We start from the raw sequence: 17,119 nt of genomic DNA, 5'->3' as shown, positions 1-17,119 counted from the left end.
CTTTAGCCTTTCATTGGTAAAATAAGTACCCAGCTTGCTGGGGGGGGGGGGGAGGGTTGGAAGAAGACTAGGGAAGGAAATGGCAAGCTGCCTGCAAAAACAGTCTGCTTACACCAGGGGACTTTAGATCTCCACCAGGCTCACACCAAGGATGTAACTTCTTTAACATCTAGAGAGTAGACACAGTAGATGGACTCTCCTTAACTAACTGGGTTTGAACATCTCTCTGTTGCTTAGATTGCATGAACGAAACTCTCTCAGAGACTATGAAGAAAGAAAAATTAACCACACACTGACGGAGTCTGGAGGATGGATAAACTCCTGTGTTTTCACTACACACTCTACACCATAATGTCCCACCTGAGTCATGAGTTACCCCATTACTCTGAAGTGGCACTGTGTGGTGTAATGTCTCCTGTTTGATGTGCCCCAGGGTTCAACACTGCTGCGACCTGGGCTGCATGGTATGCACCTGTTACAATCCAGAGCAACTGGTCAATGTACCCATGTCCTCCTCACTGTGAGCCAAACTAAACATTTCAAGGACTGCAGATGACTGCATACAGCTACCAGACATAGGTGTCTTAGAGTTTATATTGGTTTGCATAGACCTCTTCTCAATTAGAGGTGTGGCTTATAGACTAAAATAAATAAAAGTGCCAATGTCAAACTTACAGCTAAGAGATTGACAAATGTCATGTATGCATTGTTGTGGAGGAAGCTAGAAGCCTGGAGCTGGTTCCTCTGTTGCCTGTGACTATGCAAAGCTGAGTACAGCAGTTTTATATTTATTTATTTATTCTTGTTTTCTACATTATTCCCCTATCCCTCATAGCAATAACCAGTGGCCGAGGTACGAGGTCAGGTTCGTCCTTGTCAGGAAGGTTAATCTGCTGGTTACGCAGGTCCCTTTCCTCTATTAGTTTATTAGGGACAATTTGTTCCCTTTCATGCGGTTATTGTTTTGTACTGTTTGGTATGCAGTAGCATGGTGTTTTCAGGTTACGTATCCAGAGCACCTCGTGCAGACATGGCAACATGTACATATATGGTGTACCAGAAGTCATGGAAAATAATAGAGGTACACATTTTCTTAGTCCTCTATTCGGTCAGACCTGTGCCTGATCATCTGACTGAATAGAGTCCCTAGGAAGTTCTCTTTGGTAGGGTCCCTGTTATAGGCCTATATTTTCTCCAGTCCCAATTAGCTAAAACGAGAAAAGTTTAATACCGTGTTAGCCAGTGGAGCAAAATGTTACTGTATATATGTATATGAATCTTCAGATCTCTTCCATAGCCTGAGGAAGAACCCAATGTGGGTTCAAAAGCTCGCTATGACAGTATGTCTTTTTGTTAGCCATTAGAAGGTATCATATCTACACGATTACTTTGTTTCTCTTACTGAGAACAATCAAATTTTTCTCCAGTCCTGGAATGAGAATCTCACTTTGCATGTGATTGTTTTATAGTAAGAGTTAACTGTCACGCATAAGTGTGTTTTCCTTGATTCCAGATCCAGACCTTAAGTTGTATTTTAAGATGACTGGATTGTCCTTAGAAGGACATATTGGGAAAAAGTTTGGAACATAGATTTTATGGACTATACCTTACAAGATCCAATTGATGATTACCACTTCAGTCATATTGAAAAGATAAGATGATTGAGTCCATGCCAACCACTGTATGCAAGCCTCCATCCAAAATAAAGAATCAAATACCTGCTAGACTATTGTGAGGGATTAGCGTTTAGGATCAGTAGCAACCTGGACATAAGCAGTCAGAGACAGTGACACTTGGGATAAAGTCTTTAGTCCAGGCTTCGCCTGGGTTTATTTCAGTGCAAACAAAGCAAAATACAAGTCTTAACGCCAGGCAAACATAAAGTAAATCCTGCTCGTCCGAGCACTTACTAAACATGTAGCGTCCCTGTCTACGTACTGGTAAACAAATGGCTCCTGCACACAGCCAGCCAGGACTCTCAGACCTGCAAAGGTCTCAGCTCTCCTCCTGGCCCTGTAGGCCCAGGCTTTATAAGGCCTGGTACCAGCCCCACCTGGTACGTGGGAGTGACCATCCCACCCTTCACTTTGGTCACTCCAGGAAAAGCCGGCCCGGATTATGCGGCTTGGAGCCACTTACTTGCTACAACGTGTCAGTAACTTAATGTTGCTGACACCATACTGCCGGCTTCCTCCATCGAGCCCAGGCTGCTCGGTGGCACGTACCTGGCCAAGTGCTCCCCAAAGCCTCATAGGAGAGCATCCTAGGCGAAATATATATGCCCTCCAGCACTTTGCCGGTCACCTTCTCACACTATGCATATCTTTTAAGTTATGGTTATATTACCATGGGTTTGGGCTTGAATAAGATGTTAGAGAATATGTTCTAAAATAATTGAGACAATATCTGTTATAAAATCTTGAAGTACTTGTAGAAAATTGAAGAATTGTTTTATATATACCCACGCTCCTATAATTTTCCTCCTCTATATTTTTGTGTGTATGCCTCACGTTTCCTCCTTATGAAGGAGGTTAGGTCATGTTTTTTTTTTTTAATATATATATATTCCTGTGTATGTGTATATGTATGTATATATATTTCCCCAAAATGGTTACACATGGCTCTGTTACCCCTGGTTAGTTCTCATGAACTGAGTAAGTTCACAGCGGGGGCAGTAAGAAAGTCTCAAAAGAAATTTTGAAGCCCTATCACAGTAAAGACTTAGAATTAAAACAATAAATTTTATTGATACTTGTTAAAAACTACACAAGGGCACAACATAAAGCACAAACTACAAAAAGTGATTGGTGTCGCACCGACTGGTAAATGGCACACCAAGTAGTTTAGGACAAACATATAGATGAATTCATGAATGGGTGTGAGTGAGAGCTGCCTCTGATTGGTGAGGCTGTGACCAATCAGAGGCAGCTCATTCAGCAGGTGGGGATTTTAAATCCCCGGCTGCTGAATACTACAGAGAGCAGTTCAGAAGAACGGCCGGCCAGACGTGGCTGAACTCCGGCTTCAGCGGAAAGGTGAGTATACATTTTTTTTTTATTTTTACACATTTTAGGATGATTTTCAGGTAAGGGCTTATATTTTTAAGCCCTTCCCGAAAATTCATCCCGCGCTCACCGGCAGCCCATTGCCGGCTCCACTGAATTCAATGGGCTAACATCATTCTTCTCTGCCACAGCTGTTACAGCTATGGCAGAGGAGAATGATCTTTATGCTCACAGTGCGGGGGGGGGGGGGGGGTCTCACTCCCGCGCTCGCCGGCAGCCCATTGCCTTCAATGGAGCTGGCTGTATTGCCGGCTCCATTGAATTCAATGGGCTAACATCGTTCTTCTCTGCCACAGCTGTTACAGCTATGGCAGAGGAGAACGATCTTTATGCTGACATAATTTTTTTTTTAATTTTTACACATTTTAGGATGATTTTCAGGTAAGCGCTTATATTTTTAAGCCCTTCCCGAAAATTCATCCTGCGCTCGCCGGCAGCCCATTGCTTTCAGTGGAGCCGGCTGTATTGCCGGCTCCATTGAATTCAATGGGCTAACATCGTTCTTCTCTGCCACAGCTGTTACAGCTGTGGCAGAGGAGAACGGTCTTTATGCTGACAGTGCGGGGGGGGGGCACTCTTGCCGCTATTGTGGCTTAATAGTGGGACCTGGGAACTTGAGATGCAGCCCAACATGTAGCCCCTCGCCTGCCGTATCCGTTTCTGTCTCGTTCCCATCACTTTCGTGAATTTCCCAGATTTTCACAAATTAAAACCTTAGCGAGCATCGGCGATATACAAAAATACTCGAGTCGCCCATTGACTTTAATGGGGTTCGTTACTCGAAACGAACCCTCGAGCATCGCGGGAAGTTCGACTCGAGTAACGAGCACTCGAGCATTTTGGTGCTCGCTCATCTCTAGTAATTACCCTACTTTTAAAAACTGGCAGAGTTCCTTGACCCATCTTTACATAAAGGTAGTCCCCTTGTTTGTAAGTTTCTCTTTACGGATAGCCACCCGCCTAAACACCTGGACTAATTCCTATACGGAATTAGATATGGAAGAGCATAAAGACATTACAACAAAGATCCGAATAAGCAATGCAATAATTTTCCCAATAACTACATAAGCATGTGAAAACTGGACACTCAACAAAGTAGAGAGAAAAAGAATCGAGACCTTTGAACTGTGGTGCTGGCGGAGTATGCTGCGCATACCATTGACAGACATGGTCACAAATAAGGTGATCCTAGACCATGTCAGACCAAAAGTATCACTTGAAAGCAAAATCACCAAGTAATTGTCTACATACTTTGGCCATGTCATAAAAGCTTATTCTCTTGAAATAATATTAATGTTTGGCACAGTCAGAGGATTCAGAAGAAGAGGACACCAAAGTAAAGACAGAGGTTTTACCCCACCAAGAACAGCCCCCAGTGCCAGGTTGTCAGTTTCCCCGGACATAACAGATAGAGGAAAGGGATCTATTTTTTCTTCTGTCATGTGTTTTTCCTTTATCAAGGAAGATATTTTAGATGGTTCCGGGTTTACCTGGGATGTCACAGTAGCTTGATCCTTAGTGCTTTCATTGTTTTCCCACAAATTCCAAAAATGTGGAAGGTCTCTTTGTAGGATAACAACATACATCAGAACTAATACCACTCCTACTTTACGATGCACAATGCCCTGGGAATATTAAATACACACAATAGCTGTATGATATTAGAGAACATCACCATGTACAACTCGGAGCCGGTTACGTGTTCTTTCTTCCGGCGGCGTGGAGAGTCGTCCGCACCTGGGGTGCGGCCGTCTTATCATGCAGGAACACGGGCACATCGGCGCCCATGTGACTGAGCCCTCTCTCGTGAACTTTGCGACCAAGAGGAATATAGGGGCAACAGTTTAGTGCAAGCTAGAAAGTCAGAAACTAGTGTCTTGAAACTTGTTGGATGTATGATAACGTAAATTGTACTGCAAAAGGGTGATGTCATCTTTGTACAGCTCTTTTAACCCCTTCAGTGGTGGGTTTCTTACCATCCTATCAGACCTACCAGGGCAGTTTTTTTAAATGAGCAAATCATTTAATTTCAACTAACTTTTCAGTCGCGTTTCAAGAGCCATAACGTTTTCATTTTTCCATTGACACAGACATATGGGGGCTTGTTTTTTGTGAGACAAGTTGTATTTTTTAATGGCATCATTTTTTGGTATATATAATGCATTGCATAACTTTTGTAAAAATAATTTGTAGGGACATTGGGGAAAAAATAAGAAATTCTGACATTATTTTTTTGGACTTCATTTTTACGGCTTTCATTGTGCAAAATAAATAATGTGATAACATTATTCTCTGAGTCAACATGATTTCAGCGATGCCAAGTTTATAAGCCACATTCCAAGAGCGCTTCAGCCAATCACACATAGAGCTACCAGCAGGCGGGGATTTTAAATCCCCGGCTGCTGATAGCTCAGAACTAGAGATGAGCGAACGTGTCCGTTACGGACACATCCGCACCCGGACACCCGCTTTGCCGAACACTGCAGTGTTCGCGCGTAAGTGTCCGGGTGCCGCCGGGGGGCGGGGAGATGCGCGGCGGCGCGGGCGGCAGTAGCGGGGAACAGGGGGGAGCCCTCTCTCTCTCCCTCTCCCCCCCACTCCCCGCCGCACCCCCCCGCGCTGCCACGGCGGCCCCCGAACTTTTTCGCCCGAACACTGAAGTGTTCGCAAGGTTCGGTGTTCGGGCGAAAAAGGGGCGGGGCCGAACGTGTTCGCTCATCTCTACTCAGAACTACAGAGCCGATCACCAGCTCTCCCTGCCACGGGGGCCATCAGCTGGCTTCTGACAAGCGGATGGTCTCCGTGGAAACATGTAAACAGTGCAGGAGTTAAAAAAAAGAATGCCACAGCCTATGGCATTGTGTTCTGCACAGTCTCTTAGTGGAACATAGCCTGGAAATCTTCCGGGCTATATTACTATGGGCAGTGGAGCTAGTACTGGAAAATTTCCGGGCGTGGCACTAAAGGGGTTAATGCATTTCATGTTACTATAGCCGTTAGGGTTTAAACAGATGGGCATGCTTCAGTTCCGTTCTGTGGCCATGAAAATCATGGCCACATATTGGGATGGAACCAGACCATTGATTTCAATGGTTTCATTTTCAACATTGAAATTCTTGCATCAAGCATATTAGCGCATGCGCCCATGTGTTTTTGCTCTTAAGTTGGAAACAGACTCAGACACATGATTCAATTCAGTTCCCAGAACAAACATTGCAAAGAATGCAATCTTAAAACAAGGCACAGCTCTTAGTCCACCTGTCCACGGTCGCAACTAAATATCGCTAGCGATTTTCCCCCATGGTAGAGCACTAAAGATCACCACGATGAGCCTATTTTAATGGTAGCTTCATGGTGCAGAATCATGGCAAATCGTGGCATGCCGCAATTTTTAGACACGAGCGGGAATTTGCTATGAATTTCCTGCTTGTGTAAATTGGGCTGTGCTTTCCATAGTTATTCTAAGGAAAGCGTTTCAAGCATGATCCACATGTGATTTATCGCCGCAGATCATGTTATGAAATATTGCCCATGGACAGCCAGCCTTAGTCTCAAGTGCAGAAACCTCCAAATAATTGTAACAATTTTTTGCCAAGTGTAACTTTACAAAAAGATCAATAATAAATAGTAAATAGAGATGAGCGAGCAAACTCGCTAAGGACAATTACTTGATCGAGAATTGTCTTTAGCGAGTATTTCCCCACTCGGAAGAAAAGGTTCGGCTGCCAGCGCGGGTGAGAGGTGAGTTGCGGCAGTAAGCAGTGGGGAACGGGGGGGGAGAGAGGGAGAGAGAGATCTCCTCTCCGTTCCTCTCCACTCTCCCCAGCCGCTCCCCGCCCGCCGCCGGCAGCCGAATCTTTTCTTCTGAGCGGGCAGGTACTCGCTAAGGGCAATGCTCGATCGAGCAATTGCCCTTAGCGAGTATGCTCGCTCATCTCTAATAGTAAACATAAAAAACTCACCTTTAGCTTATTTGTCAGATGTGCAAATGTGTATGGCAAACAAGCCATGGAATGCTATAGAGAATATTTCTAATGTTCAAATTCAAAAGTATGTAAAATCATACAGCCTTCATTGTCACTGTGTAAAAAATCTAACTGAAACAAAGCATCCATGACATCCATGACATTTCAGGCTGATGCATACCTTAGTCATCATTCCTATCAGCCTAAAATGTATAAACGGTGGATCATTTGTTTCAAAGATGGGTTTAATATTTAGTAATAATAATAAAACGTGTTTTTTTTTTCAAGATTTGTGTTCAGATCCTGGTACTCTTTTTCACAAGATAAGCAATAAAACTATTGTTTATGTTGATTAAAACTGATCATTCATAGTTACAAAAAACCTATTGCTATTGGTAAGTACACCAATAGAACAATTTTACCTGCATAAAAAAAATGAAGAAAATGATAATTGTACTAATGGAAAAGTCCATCATCTGCAAAGGAACATTTGCTAACTCGATTTTTTTTTTGTTTTTGCAGTCTTCCTCGCCTTACAAGAGACTTAAAGTCTAGAGATGAGCGAACACCAAAATGTTCGGGTGTTCGTTATTCGGAACGAACTTCCCGTGATGCTCGAGGGTTCGTTTCGAACAACGAACCCCATTGAAGTCAATGGGCGACCAGAGCATTTTTGTATTTCGCCGATGCTCGCTAAGGTTTTCATGTGTGAAAATCTGGGCAATTCAGGAAAGTGATGGGAATGACACAGTGACGGATAGGGCAGGCGAGGGACTACGTGTTGGGCTGCATCTCAAGTTCACAGGTCCCACTATTAAGCCACAATACCGGCAAGAGTGGGCCCCCCCCCCTCCCAACAACTTTTACTTCTGAAAAGCCCTCATTAGCATGGCATACCTTTGCTAAGCACCACACTACCTCCAACAAAGCACAATCACTGCCTGCATGACACTCCACTGACACTTCTCCTGGGTTACATGCTGCCCAACCGCCCCCCCTCCCCCCCCACAGCGCACACCAAAGTGTCCCTGGGCAGCCTTCAGCTGCCCTCATGCCACACCACGCTCATGTCTATTTAGAATTGCGTCTGCCATGACGAGGGACCGCAGGCACACACTGCAGAGGTTGGCACGGCTAGGCAGCGACCCTCTTTAAAAGTGGCGGAGCGATAGCCCACAATGCTGTACAGAAGCAATGAGAAATAGAATTCTGTGCCACCGCCATCAGGAGCTGCACACGTGGGCATAGCAATGGGGAACCTATGTGCCACACACTATTCATTCTGTCAAGGTGTCTGCATGCCCCAGTCAGACCGGGCTTTTTAATTCATAGACACAGGCAGGTACAACTCCCTATTGTGAAGTCCCTGTCGACCCACAGCATGGGTGGCTCCCTGGAACCCACCGGCGGTACACAGAAATATCCCATTGCATTGCCCAACACAGCTGAGGTAGTAATGTCGTGCTTAATGCAGGTGGGCTTCGGCCCACACTGCATGCCCCAGTCTGACTGGGGTTCTTTATAAGTGTACAGATGTAGTAAAAACTCCGTGTGCACCTACAGCATGGGTGGGTGCCAGGAAGCCACCGGCGGTACATAGAAATATCCCATTGCATTGCCCAACACAGCTGAGGTAGTAATGTCGTGCGTAATACAGGTGGGCTTCGGCCCACACTGCATGCCCCAGTCAGACGGGTTCTTTAGAAGTGTACAGATGTATTAAAAACTCAGTGTGCACCTACAGCATGGGTGGCTCCCTGGAACCCACCGGCGGTACACAAAAATATCCCATTGCATTGCCCAACACAGCTGAGGTAGTAATGTCGTGCTTAATGCAGGTGGGCTTCGGCCCACACTGCATGCCCCAGTCAGACTGGGGTTCTTTACAAGTGGACACATGTAGGTTAAACTCCCTGTGGACCCACTGCCTGGGTGGGTGCCAGGAAGCCACCGGCGGTACATAGAAATATCCCATTGCATTGCCCAACACAGCTGAGGTAGTAATGTCGTGCGTAATACAGGTGGGCTTCGGCCCACACTGCATGCCCCAGTCAGACGGGTTCTTTAGAAGTGTACAGATGTATTAAAAACTCAGTGTGCACCTACAGCATGGGTGGCTCCCTGGAACCCACCGGCGGTACACAAAAATATCCCATTGCATTGCCCAACACAGCTGAGGTAGTAATGTCGTGCTTAATGCAGGTGGGCTTCGGCCCACGCTGCATGCCCCAGTCAGACTGGGGTTCTTTACAAGTGGACACATGTAGGTTAAACTCCCTGTGGACCCACTGCCTGGGTGGGTGCCAGGAAGCCACCGGCGGTACATAGAAATATCCCATTGCATTGCCCAACACAGCTGAGGTAGTAATGTCGTGCGTAATACAGGTGGGCTTCGGCCCACACTGCATGCCCCAGTCAGACGGGTTCTTTAGAAGTGTACAGATGTATTAAAAACTCAGTGTTCACCTACAGCATGGGTGGCTCCCTGGAACCCACCGGCGGTACATAAAAATATCCCATTGCATTGCCCAACACAGCTGAGGTAACGTCAGCTGTAATGCAGGTGGGCTAAAAATTAATTTGATTACACTGTAGGCGAGGGCCCACAAAAATTGCTGTATCAACAGTACTAATGTACATCCCAAAAATTGGCCATGGCCAGCCAAGAGGGCAGGTGAAACCCATTAATCGCTTTGGTTAATGTGGCTTAAGTGGTAACTAGGCCTGGAGGCAGCCCAGTGTAACGAAAAATTGGTTCAAGTTAAAGTTCCAATGCTTTTAAGCGCATTGAAACTTATAAAAATTGTTCTGAAAAATTATTTGAGTGAGCCTTGTGGCCCTAAGAAAAATTGCCCGTTCAGCGTGATTACGTGAGGTTTCAGGAGGAGGAGCAGGAGGAGGAGGAGGAGGAATATTAGACACAGATTGATGAAGCAGAAATGTCCCCGTTTTGGATGGTGAGAGAGAACGTAGCTTCCATCCGCGGGTGCAGCCTACGTATTGCTTACGTATCGCTGCTGTCCGCTGGTGGAGAACAGAAGTCTGGGGAAATCCAGCCTTTGTTCATCTTGATGAGTGTTAGCCTGTCGGCACTGTCGGTTGACAAGCGGCTACGCTTATCTGTGATGATTCCCCCAGCCGCACTAAACACCCTCTCCGACAACACGCTAGCCGCAGGACAAGCAAGCACCTCCAAGGCATACAGCGCTAGTTCAGGCCACATGTCCAGCTTCGACACCCAGTAGTTGTAGGGGGCAGAGGCGTCACCAAGGATGGTCGTGCGATCCGCTACGTACTCCCTCACCATCCTTTTACAGTGCTCCCGCCGACTCAGCCGTGACTGGGGAGCGGTGACACAGTCTTGGTGGGGAGCCATAAAGCTGGCCAGGCCCTTAAAGACTGTTGCACTGCCTGGGATGTACATGCTGCTCGATCTACGCACATCCCCTGCTACCTTGCCCTCGGTACTGCGCCTTCTGCCACTAGCGCTGTCGGCTGGGAATTTTACCATCAGCTTGTCCGCAAGGGTCCTGTGGTATAGCAACACTCTCGAACCCCTTTCCTCTTCGGGAATCAGAGTGGGCAGGTTCTCCTTATACCGTGGATCGAGCAGTGTGTAAACCCAGTAATCCGTAGTGGCCAGAATGCGTGCAACGCGAGGGTCACGAGAAAGGCATCCTAACATGAAGTCAGCCATGTGTGCCAGGGTACCTGTACGCAACACATGGCTGTCTTCACTAGGAAGATCACTTTCAGGATCCTCCTCCTCCTCCTCCTCCTCCTCCTCAGGCCATACACGCTGAAAGGATGACAGGCAATCAGCCGGTGTACCGTCAGCAGCGGCCCAAGCTGTCTCTTCCCCCTCCTCCTCATCCTCCTCATGCTCCTCCTCCTCCTCCTGTACGTGCTGAGAAATAGACAGGAGGGTGCCCTGACTATCCAGCGGCATACTGTCTTCCCCCGCCCCCGTTTCCGAGCGCAAAGCAGCTGCCTTTATGGTTTGCAGGGAATTTCTCAAGATGCATAGCAGAGGAATGGTGACGCTAATGATTGTAGCATCGCCGCTCACCACCTGGGTAGACTCCTCAAAATTACCAAGGACATGGCAGATGTCTGCCAACCAGGCCCACTCTTCTGAAAGGAATTGAGGAGGCTGACTCCCACTGCGCCGCCCATGTTGGAGTTGGTATTCGACTATAGCTCTACGTTGTTCATAGAGCCTGGCCAACATGTGGAGCGTAGAGTTCCACCGTGTGGGCACGTCGCACAGCAGTCGGTGCACTGGCAGCTTAAAGTGATGTTGCAGGGTGCGCAGGGTGGCAGCGTCCGTGTGGGACTTGCGGAAATGTGCGCAGAGCCGGCGCGCCTTTACGAGCAGGTCTGACAAGCGTGGGTAGCTTTTCAGAAAGCGCTGAACCACCAAATTAAAGACGTGGGCCAGGCATGGCACGTGCGTGAGGCTGCCAAGCTGCAGAGCCGCCACCAGGTTACGCCCGTTGTCACACACGACCATGCCCGGTTGGAGGCTCAGCGGCGCAAGCCAGCGGTCGGTCTGCTCTGTCAGACCCTGCAGCAGTTCGTGGGCCGTGTGCCTCTTATCGCCTAAGCTGAGTAGTTTCAGCACGGCCTGCTGACGCTTGCCCACCGCTGTGCTGCCACACCGCGCGACACCGACTGCTGGCGACATGCTGCTGCTAACACATCTTGATTGCGAGACAGAGGAGGAGGAGGAGGAGGAGGGTGCTTTAGTGGAGGAAGCATACACCTCCGCAGATACCAGCACCGAGCTGGGGCCCGCAATTCTGGGGGTGGGTAGGACGTGAGCGGTCCCAGGCTCTGACTCTGTCCCAGCCTCCACTAAATTCACCCAATGTGCCGTCAGGGAGATGTAGTGGCCCTGCCCGCCTGTGCTTGTCCACGTGTCCGTAGTTAAGTGGACCTTGGCAGTAACCGCGTTGGTGAGGGCGCGCACAATGTTGCGGGAGACGTGGTCGTGCAGGGCTGGGACGGCACATCGGGAAAAGTAGTGGCGACTGGGAACTGAGTAGCGCGGGGCCGCCGCCTCCATGATACTTTTGAAGGACTCAGTTTCCACAACCCTATACGGCAGCATCTCAAGGCTGATGAATTTTGCTATGCGGACGGTTAACGTTTGAGCGTGCGGGTGCGTGGCGGCGTACTTGCGCTTGCGCTCGAACACTTGCGCAAGCGACGGCTGAACGGTGCGCTGAACTACACTGCTGGATGGGGCCGAGGACAGCGGAGATGAGGGTGTGGGTGCAGGCCATGAGGCGGTAGTGCCTGTGTCCTGAGAAGGGGGGTTGCATCTCAGTGGCAGGTTGGGGCACAGGGGGAGAGGCAGGGGTGCAAACCGGAGGCGGTGAACGGCCTTCGTCCCACCTTGTGGGGTGCTTGGCCATCATATGTCTGCGCATGGTGGTGGTGGTGAGGCTGTTGGTGTTGGCTCCCCGGCTGAGCTTTGCGCAACAAAGGTTGCACACCACTGTTCGTCGGTCGTCAGGCGTCTCTGTGAAAAACTGCCAGACCTTAGAGCACCTCGGCCTCTGCAGGGTGGCATGGCGCGAGGGGGCGCTTTGGGAAACACTTGGTGGATTATTCGGTCTGGCCCTGCCTCTACCCCTGGCCCTGGCCACCGCACTGCCTCTTGCAACCTGCCCTGCTGATGCCCTTGACTCCCCCTCTGAAGACCTGTCCTCCTGAGTAAGCGTTGCACACCAGGTAGGGTCAGTCACCTCATCGTCCTGCTGCTCTTCCTCCGAATCCTCTGTGCGCTGCTCCCTTGGACTTACTGCCCTTACTACTACCTCACTGCAAGACAACTGTGTCTGATCGTCATCGTCCTCCTCACCCACAGAAAGTTGTTGAGACAGTTGGCGGAAGTCCCCAGCCTCTTCCCTCGGACCCCGGGAACTTTCGAATGGTTGGGCATCAGTGACGATAAACTCCTCTGGTGGGAGAGGAACCGCTGCTGCCCAATCTAAGCAGGGGCCCGAGAACAGTTCCTGGGAGTGTTCCCGCTCCTGAGCAGGTGTCATTGTAGTGGAGTGAGGAGGCTGGGAGGAAGGAGGAGCAGCAGACAGAGGATTCGGATTTGCAGCAGTGGACGGCGCAGAACTGCGTGTTGACGATAGGTTGCTCGAAGCACTTTCTGCCATCCAGGACAGGACCTGCTCACACTGCTCATTTTCTAATAACCGTCTCCCGCGTGGACCCATTAATTGGGCGATGAATGTGGGGACGCCAGAAACGTGCCTCTCTCCTAATCGCGCAGCAGTCGGCTGCGACACACCGGGATCAGGAGCTCGGCCTGTGCCCACACCCTGACTTGGCCCTCCGCGTCCTCGGCCGCGTCCACGTCCTCTAGGCCTACCCCTACCCCTCAGCATGCTGTATTACCAGTGATTTGATTTCACAGGCAGGAAATAAATTGGCGCAAGACTGCAGGCCAAATATAATTTTTTCCCTTTTTGGAAAACGAAAGGCCCCACTGCCTCTAGTGAATGAATAATCTAAGTTTAATAACTGTGCTGTGTCCCTGCTAATGTGTCACAGAACGTGAGGGTAGCAGAGTTATTATAACTCTGGCAGAGCAGGTATTTTTTTTCCCAATTAAGGAAAGCAAATGGCGAAGCCAGCAGTAAAGCGTAGCTGGGTGCGTATGATTTAGCAATGTTTTTCACGCAGCTCACACGTGTCCACCGCCCGTAAGGACGGACAGAGGCTGGACAAATAGATTTGTTTTCACTTGTTTTTCCACCAAAAGGCAGCACTGCGTATATTCAATGAACATGAGAAGTTTAATAACTGTGCTGTGTCCCTGCTAATGTGTCACAGAACGTGAGGGTAGCAGAGTTATTATAACTCTGGCAGAGCAGGTATTTTTTTTCCCAATTAAGGAAAGCAAATGGCGAAGCCAGCAGTAAAGCGTAGCTGGGTGCGTATGATTTAGCAATGTTTTTCACGCAGCTCACACGTGTCCACCGCCCGTAAGGACGGACAGAGGCTGGACAAATAGATTTGTTTCCACTTGTTTTTCCACCAAAAGGCAGCACTGCGTATATTCAATGAACATGAGAAGTTTAATAACTGTGCTGTGTCCCTGCTAATGTGTCACAGAACGTGAGGGTAGCAGAGTTATTATAACTCTGGCAGAGCAGGTATTTTTTTTCCCAATTAAGGAAAGCAAATGGCGAAGCCAGCAGTAAAGCGTAGCTGGGTGCGTATGATTTAGCAATGTTTTTCACGCAGCTCACACGTGTCCACCGCCCGTAAGGACGGACAGAGGCTGGACAAATAGATTTGTTTCCACTTGTTTTTCCACCAAAAGGCAGCACTGCGTATATTCAATGAACATGAGAAGTTTAATACCTGTGCTGTGTCCCTGCTAATGTGTCACAGAACGTGAGGGTAGCAGAGTTATTATAACTCTGGCAGAGCAGGTATTTTTTTTCCCAATTAAGGAAAGCAAATGGCGAAGCCAGCAGTAAAGCGTAGCTGGGTGCGTATGATTTAGCAATGTTTTTCACGCAGCTCACACGTGTCCACCGCCCGTAAGGACGGACAGAGGCTGGACAAATAGATTTGTTTCCACTTGTTTTTCCACCAAAAGGCAGCACTGCGTATATTCAATGAACATGAGAAGTTTAATAACTGTGCTGTGTCCCTGCTAATGTGTCACAGAACGTGAGGGTAGCAGAGTTATTATAACTCTGGCAGAGCAGGTATTTTTTTTCCCAATTAAGGAAAGCAAATGGCGAAGCCAGCAGTAAAGCGTAGCTGGGTGCGTATGATTTAGCAATGTTTTTCACGCAGCTCACACATGTCCACCGCCCGTAAGGACGGACAGAGGCTGGACAAATAGATTTGTTTTCACTTGTTTTTCCACCAAAAGGCAGCACTGCGTATATTCTATGAATAATAACTGTGTTGTGGCCCTGCCTATACAATTCTTTCCATGCAGTATCAATGGAGGGTGGAATGCTCTGCAGAGGCGATTTTGAGAAGCCCCAAAAAAATGCAGCACAGCTAACAGCAGCCTGGACAGTACTGCACACGGATAAATATGGCCCTAGAAAGGACCGTTGAGGTTCTTGAAGGCTACACTCACTCCTAACACTCTCCCTGCCTATGCAGCACTTCTGTCCCTAATGCCAGGTGCAACGCTCTGCAGAGCCGATTTTGAGAAAAAAAAAATGCCACTGCTAACAGCAGCCAACACACAGCTATCAGTGGCCCTAATAAGGACCTTTGGGGGGTCTTGAAGCCTACACTAACTACCAATTCTTTCCCTACAGCAGCTCCGGTATAAACAGCACTGTCCCTCATCTAACTCACCAGGCATCTGAGGCGAGCCGCGGGAGGGGCCGACTTTTATATTAGGCGAACACCTGATCTCGCCAGCCACTCACAGCAGGGGGGTGGTATAGGGCTTAAACGTTGCAGGGGGAAGTTGTAATGCCTTCCCTGTCTTTCAATTGGCCAGAAAAGCGCGCTAACGTCTCAGGGAAGGTAGTGAAAGTAACCAGAACACCGCATGGTGTTCGTTACGAATAACGAACATCCCGAACACCCTAATATTCGCACGAATATCAAGCTCGGACGAACGCGTTCGCTCATCTCTATTAAAGTCTTTTAAATTTTTCATAAACATAGCTCTATGAGGGCTTATTATGTGTGGACCAAGTTGTATTTTTGTGAAATGCATATGAAAGATTTTTTCTGGGATAAAATGGAAAAAAGACTTCAGCCATTAAAAAAAAAAATTAAAGCCAAACATAGTAACATAGTATGTAAGACCGAAAAAAGACATATGTCGATCCAGTTCAGCCTATTACCCACCAGTGTTGATCCAGAGGAAGGCAAAATAAACCCAATGAGATAGAAGCCAATGTCCTCATTCAAGGTAAAAAAATTCCTTCCTGACTCCAGTCTGGTAATCGGAATAATTCCTGGATCAACAACCCTTTTGAAGTTATTATTGATTATAACTTATAATATTATATCGCTCAAGAAAGGGGTTCAGGCTCCTCTTGAAGTTTTTTATCAAATTTTCTATCACCACCTCCTCAGGCAGAGAGTTCCATAGTCTCACTGCTCGTACAGTAAAGAACCCCTCTCTATGTTGGTGTCAAAAACGTCTTTCCTCTAGAAACAGAGAATTCCCCCTTGTTACTATCATAGTCCTGGGTACAAAAAGATCACACGAGAGATCTCTGTATTGTCTCCTGATATAATTATATATAGTTATTAGGTTGCCCCTCAGCCGTCTTTTTTCTAAACTAAATAATCCTAATTTTGATAACCTCTCTCGGCAGTGTAGTCCACCCATTCCCTTGATTTCTTTATTTGCCCGCATTTGTACCTACTCAAGCTGATATGTCCTTCTTGAGTACCGTTGCCCAAAACAGTACGCAATATTACATGTGTGGTCTAACCAGGAAGAAAAATTGTTCTCATCATGTGCCCCATGACATCTTTTGATGCACCCCATGATCCTATTTGCCTTGGCAGCAGCTGCTTGGCACTGGTTGCTCCAGTTAAGCTTACAGTTAACTAAAATCCCCAAGTCCTTTTCCATGTCAGTGTTCCCCAGTGGTTTCCAATTTAGTGTGTAATAATGACATGTATTTCGTCTCCTCATGTGCATAACTTTACATTTATCAGTGTTAAACCTCATTCGCCACTTTTCTGCCCAAGCCGCCAACTTCTCCATATCCTCTTGCAGCTGCCTTGCATCTTCTGCTGTGTTAATTTCTATACATAGTTTTGTGTCATTTGCAAATATTGATATCTTACTATGCAATCCTTTTACCAGGTCATTAATAAATATATTAAAAAGAATAGGGTCTGAAACCGACACATGTGGTACCCCACTAGTAGCGGTGACCCAATCAGAGTATGTACCATTTATTACCACCCTCGTCTTTCTCTCACTGAGCCAGTTATTTACCCACTTACATTCTTGCCCAGACCAAGCATTTGCATTTTATATACCAACCTTTTATGCGGCACAGTATCAAACACTTTGGAAAGGTCCAAATACACAAGCTCCAATGACTCTCCCCAACT

The sequence above is a fragment of the Eleutherodactylus coqui genome, chromosome 4, assembly GCF_035609145.1.
Source record: "Eleutherodactylus coqui strain aEleCoq1 chromosome 4, aEleCoq1.hap1, whole genome shotgun sequence".
NCBI lineage: Eukaryota > Metazoa > Chordata > Amphibia > Anura > Eleutherodactylidae > Eleutherodactylus > Eleutherodactylus coqui.
This window is presented reverse-complemented; position numbering follows the sequence as displayed.